Source organism: Phalaenopsis equestris, unplaced genomic scaffold, assembly GCF_001263595.1.
Source record: "Phalaenopsis equestris unplaced genomic scaffold, ASM126359v1 Scaffold199515, whole genome shotgun sequence".
Taxonomy (NCBI): domain Eukaryota; kingdom Viridiplantae; phylum Streptophyta; class Magnoliopsida; order Asparagales; family Orchidaceae; genus Phalaenopsis; species Phalaenopsis equestris.
Window position 1 is genome coordinate 58,625 of NW_018219386.1, and position 5,937 is coordinate 64,561.

The window sequence follows — 5,937 nt, forward strand, 5'->3', positions numbered from 1 at the left end:
TGTGAGAGTGAGAGGACGAGAGTTCCAAAGCATGAGAATAAAAGAAAGAGATATAGATAGAGATCTAGTGATAAATCTCTCTTTCAATCACTACCACTTTCTTTCCATCACGCACACACACTCCTCTCACTCTCAATCTTTTTAGCTTCATTTCTAGCTCTCTCCCCCTCTCTCTCTTCACTCTCTTTTCTCCGTGCCCTCTTTTGCTCTCATTCTTCCTCCCCATCTATCTCTTAATCTCCTCTTCTCTCTTTCTCAAGCTCCCTTTCTCATTACTCTCGCTCTCTCACTCTCTTCCCTACCTCTCTCTCTCCCTAACCTCTCTAACTCTATCATTTTCTATTTCTCTCTCTCATTCTCTCTCACTCTGATTTTGTCTCATTCTCATTCTCTATCGCTATCCCTCTACTCTCACTCTGTCATTCTTGTTGTATCCCTCCCTACCACTTACATTCTACCTTTACCTAGCTCCCTCTTTCTTTCACTATGTCTCCCTCTTTCTCTCTTTTTCTACCTTATTATCACTTACTCTCTCTATCTCCTTTTTTCTCACTCCCCCTTTCTCTACTTCTCTTTTTTGCTCTATCTCAATCTCTCTCACTCTTAATATCACTCGTTCATGCTTTCTCCTAATCTCCTCTCTCTCCCAGTCCCTCTCCTTCTCTCTCCACATCACTCTCTCTCACTCTTACCTCTCTTTTGCTCTCTCCACCTCACAGACAGAGAGGCCCTCCATCCATGCTTATCCTTCTATCCCTCCATCTCTCCCTCTCGCTATTGCTATATCTCTCTATTCTCATTCTCTCTTTAACACTCTCTGTGTGTCTCATTCATGATATATCTCTCCCTTCCCTTCATTGTCTAACCTATCCCATCTTTCACTCTCTCTACCTTATTATCTCTCATTCTTTCTTTTTCTCTCAGCTCTCCGTAGATCTATATATCTTTCTCTCCCTTTCCCTCTCTAAGTCTCTCTCCCTCGTATCTCTCTCACTCACTCTCTCTATTTCTTACCTCTATAACCCTCTCTCACATGAGAGAGATAGACAAATAGAGAGTGAGTGAGAGAGAGATGGGGAGATTAATTGTTCTCTCCCCCCTTTCCTCCCGTTCTTACTCCCACTCCCTTCCCATTACTCCGTCTCTCCCGGTCTCTCTTTTTCACTATCTCTTAATCTTGATATCACTCTCTCTCTTTCCTTCCTTCTTTCACTATCTTTTCCTTTCTCTATCTTACCTCTCTTGTTCTCTCTCTCTCTAGCACTCTCTATTTGCCTCTTTCTCTTTTTCTCTTGCGCTCTCTAGCAAGAGACAGATAGATTGGAAGAGAAAAAAAGAGGGAGGAAGAGAAAGAAGAAGAGAGCATCTCTACATTAAGAGAGATTGGGAAAGAGAAATATTGATAGATGGATTGAGAGAGGGAGAGCAATAAACAAAATTAGAGAGAGGGTGGGAGAGGAAAAAAGATAGAATAAAAGAGATAGATGGAGAGGAAGAGAGAGAAAGGTGAAGAAGAGAGGGAGGCAGGGAAGAAGGAAGTGGAAAGAGAAAGAAAGAGAGAGTGGGACATAGGTAGGCAGAGTGAAAAAGAGAAAGTCTAGAATAAAGCAGAAGAGCTGGAAATAGACTAAGAGAATGATTCTCTTGGTCTCTATATCTCTCTCGTACTCTGAGAGAGTAAGGGATGTGGGAGTGAGGGATGTGGGAGTGAGAGAGAATGAGAGCTAAAGAAAAGACATAAAGATAATGCAAGAGAGATAAGAGAGAGTAAGTGATTTGAATAGAGAGAGAGAATAGATGGAAAAGTTAGAGTAGGAAAGAGTTAAGGTGGATAGAAAGAATATAAAAGATAGAATATCACTCACCCTCTTCACTCAATCTATCACTCTTGCTTTCTTGCTCTCTCACTTCCTCACTCTCTCACTCTTTATCGCATTCTTCTCTCCCTTTTTTTGCTCTATTCTCTCTCTTTGTAATTATCTCTCTAACTTTAAATCTCTCCAACTAACCCTCTTTTCTCTGTCTTTCTCCCGCCACTATCTGCCCCCTTCATTTTCTCTCCACACTCTCTCTCTTTCACTCTATCTCTCTATTCTAGCTCACTCTCTCTCATTGCCCTCCTATCCTCCCTCCCCTTTTAACTATCTTCCTCTGAGTGAGAGAGTGTGTGAGAGGACAATGTAAGAGAGAAAGAGATACAAAGAGAGCTCTCCCTTGATACCTATCTCATGCTCCCTCTCTTATAATCTCTTATTTTTGTCTTTTCTTCTCCATCTCTCCTATCTCTCCATCTCTATCACACACTCTATCCCAAACTATCAACCTATATCTCTCCTGCTCCATCTCTCTAATAAGAGAGAGAGAAAAAGAGTTATCAGGAGTGGTTAAAAGAAAGGGAGTGAGGAGGAATAGAGAGGCATAGAGAGTGAGGAAGAATGAGTGATAGAGCTAGGAGAGAGAGATGGGTTGATAGCTTGAGGGGCATAGAGAATGGTAAGAGATAAGAGAAACAAAACCAAGCTAGAGAATAGTGAGAGAGAGATTGATTGAGGGAGGAAGAGAGAGAAAGTGTGAGGGTGAAAAATATTCAGAGAGAAAGAGTGAGTGAGGGTGAGATGAGCGAGAGAGATAGTGAGATAAAGAGTTAAGTGAGAGAGAAATAGAGATAGTGAGATAGAGAGTAAGGGAGAGAGAACTGATTGACGGAGATAGGTTGATAGTTTGAGATATATAGAGACAAATAAACCAAGATAGAGGGTGAAAGAGAGTGATATCAATATTTTCTCTATCTCCCCTCTTTTCCTCTATCTTGCGCTTTCTATCTTTTTCACTCTACCTTCATCTCACTGTCTTTCTCACTCTCTCCACCTCTGTCCCACTCTCTCTTTCTCCCTCTTTCCCCTCATTCCCCCTCCCTCCCTCTATTCTCTATCTCTCTCTCTCTTTCTCTCCCTCTGTCTCTTTTATTCTCTCTTTTAGTCCTTTCCCATTCTCTCCCTAATTCTCTTTATTGCCCTCCCTCTCTACAGCCATCTATCAACCTACAACTCTCTCAATCTCTCTCTATGTATAGATGCTCTCTTCTTATTTATCTCTCTTTCTCTTACTTTTCTCTTTCGATCTCTCTAGCTCTTGCTATCTCTAGCAAGAGAAAAGATAGAAGAAATGAAGAGAGCTATAGAGAGAAAGAGAGAGCAAGTGAGGCGAGAGAGAGAAAGGGAGAGAGAGAAGGAGAAAAAGATGGGTAGAGAGGGAGAGATATCAAGAGTAAGAGAGAGCGATAAACTGCATTGGAGAGAGGGAGTAAGAAAGAGTAAGGGAGTGGGAGTGGGTGTAAGAGAAGAGGGATGGGCAGAGAGATCAGTTGATCCCTCCATCTTTCTCCCTCACTCTCTCTTTCTATCCCTCTCATGTGAGAGAAAGATAGAGAGAGGAAAAATAGAAAATGAGAGTGAGAGAGAGATAAGTGAGAGGGAGACTTAGAGAGGGAAAGTGAGATATAGAGCTACAAAGAGATGCAAAAGTGAAAGAAGGAGAGAGTGAGAGAAAGAGGGGATGGGTGAGATAAATCAAGAATGGGAGGGGGAGAGAATGAAGGAGAGAATGAAAATAGAGAGATATAGCAAAAGAACAGGAGAGAGATGGAGGGACAGAATGAGAGGCAAGGATGGAGGGTCTTTCTCTCTCTATGAGGTGGAGAGGGTAAGGGAGAGGTTAGAGGGAGAGAGAGGGAGGCTAAGAGGGAGAGGGAGAGGGAGAGAGAAGCGAGATAGGAAGAAAGCAGGAAAGAGAGATATTAAGAGTGAGAAAGAGTGAGATAGACCAAAAGAGAGAATAAAAGAAAGGGGAAGTGAGAGAGAGATAGAGAGGAGTGATAGTGAGGGAGAAAGAGAAATAGAGGTAGAGAGATAGAGGAAGAAAAAGGGAGATAGAGAGAGATAGAATGTAAGTGGAAGGGAGGGATACAATACGAGTGAGAGAGTGTGTGAAGAGGGTAACAATAGAGAATGAGATTAAGAGAGAATGATAGAGAGATAGATAAAAATAGAGATAAAGAGGTTGGGGAGAGAGAGACGTTTGTAGGAGAGGGAGAGAGAGAAGAGTGATAAGGGGAGCATGAGAAAGGGAGACAGAGGAGAATGCAAGAGAAAGATGGGAAAGGAGAGAGAGAAAGCAAAAGAGGGTGAGAGTGAGACATGAAGCTAAATTGAGTGAGTGAGAAAGTGTGTATGAGTGATGGATAAATGGAGGGTGGTAGTGAGAGAGAGAGAGTTCTCTCACTAGCTCTCTTTCCATAACCCTTTCTTTTATTCTCATTCTTTGTATTCTTTCTCTCTCGCACTCTTTCTCTCTACCTCCTCTCTGGTATCCTATCTCTCTACCTCCCTCTTTCTTGCTAGAGATGAGAGAGAGATTAGAATAGAGAATCATAGAGAAAGAGAAGGAGAGGTAGAGAGTGGTGGGAGAGAGTGTGAGAGAGAGGCTGATGGTACGAGAGAAAGAGCGATTGAGAGTGGGAGATAAATAGTGAGAAAGAACAGAGAGTGGGAGAGAGGGGGAGTGAGATAGAACACTAAGATGGAGAGAAGAGAGTTACAGAATAAAGAGGGTAGGAGAGAGGTAGACTTTGATGAAAGGCAGAGTGAGATAATGAGAAATATATTAAGAGAGAAAGGAAAGATAGAAAGCCCAAGGTAAAAGAAAGTGTGTGATATAGCTCTCTTCATTCTCTTCTCTCATGCTCCTACTCCCTCTCTCTCTATCTTTCTCTCTCACACTCATTCTCTCTTTCTCTCTCTCCTCTCTCACTCTCTCGCTTTCTCTTTGTTTCTTTCCTCTATTTTCTTTCTATCTTCATTCTCCCCCCCCCTCTCTCTTCCCCCCCATTAGAGAGTAAATTTGCTTGTTCCTTCTATCACTCACTCCGTTGCATGCTCCCTCTGCCCTTTCTCTTCTCTATCTTTTAGTTACGCATTCCCTCTCTTACTGTCTCTCAATCACTCCCTCTCTCATTTTCTCCCTATCCCTTTATTAGTTCTAATGCTCTCTCTTTCTTTCTCTCTCCTGCTCTCACTCTCTTCCTCCCTCCCTCTCTTTCTCTCTTCTCTTGCTTCTTTAGATCTTTTTATCTCTCACATTCTCTCACTTTCTTTCTCTCTCTCTCATCCTCTTTCTTAGTATTTCTCATTCTCTATCTTTCTTTATCTCTCTCTCCCCTCCCTCAATGCTGCTCTTCCTCTTGCTCTTTTCCTCTTTCATATTCCTCTGACTTTCTCTCCCCTTGCTTCCTCTCATTCTCTATCTCTCATTCATTATTTTCTCCCACCTTCTCTTTCTCCTTCCTTTCTCTTTCTTTCTCTTCCCACTTTCACTTTCGTGCTCTTCTCTTTACCTCTTTTGCCTCGCACTCCCCCATCTCTCTAACACACACTCTCTCTCACTCTTATTAGATTGGTGAAAGAGTGAAAGGGATAAGGCCTTTCTCTCTCTCTTTCTCTCTCTCTCTCCATCCCTCCCTTGCTCACTCTTCCCCTTCTTTCTATTCTATCTCTCTATTACACTCTTAACCTCTCTATTCTTCTCTCCCACTCTTACTCACTATCTCCCTATCTCACTTTCGCTCTCTTACCTTGCTCTCCACTCCTCTCCTGCACTTTATTCTCACTCTCTCTTCTCTTTCTCTCACTCTTCTCTCTCTCCCACACTCTCTATTGCTCTTGCTTGCCCATCTCTTCATCTATATCCCTCTCTTCTCTCTCTATCTCTCCCTCTCCTTTCTTACTCTCTTTCCCCTCCCTCCATATCTTCTTTTATATGGATCTCTTTTCTCTTCCACTCCAACTCTCTCTCTTGCACTCTCCAACTCAAAATTTTCACATTCTATCTCTGCTGCCCTCTCTCTCCTTCATTCATTTCCTCTCTCTATCTCTCTTTCCC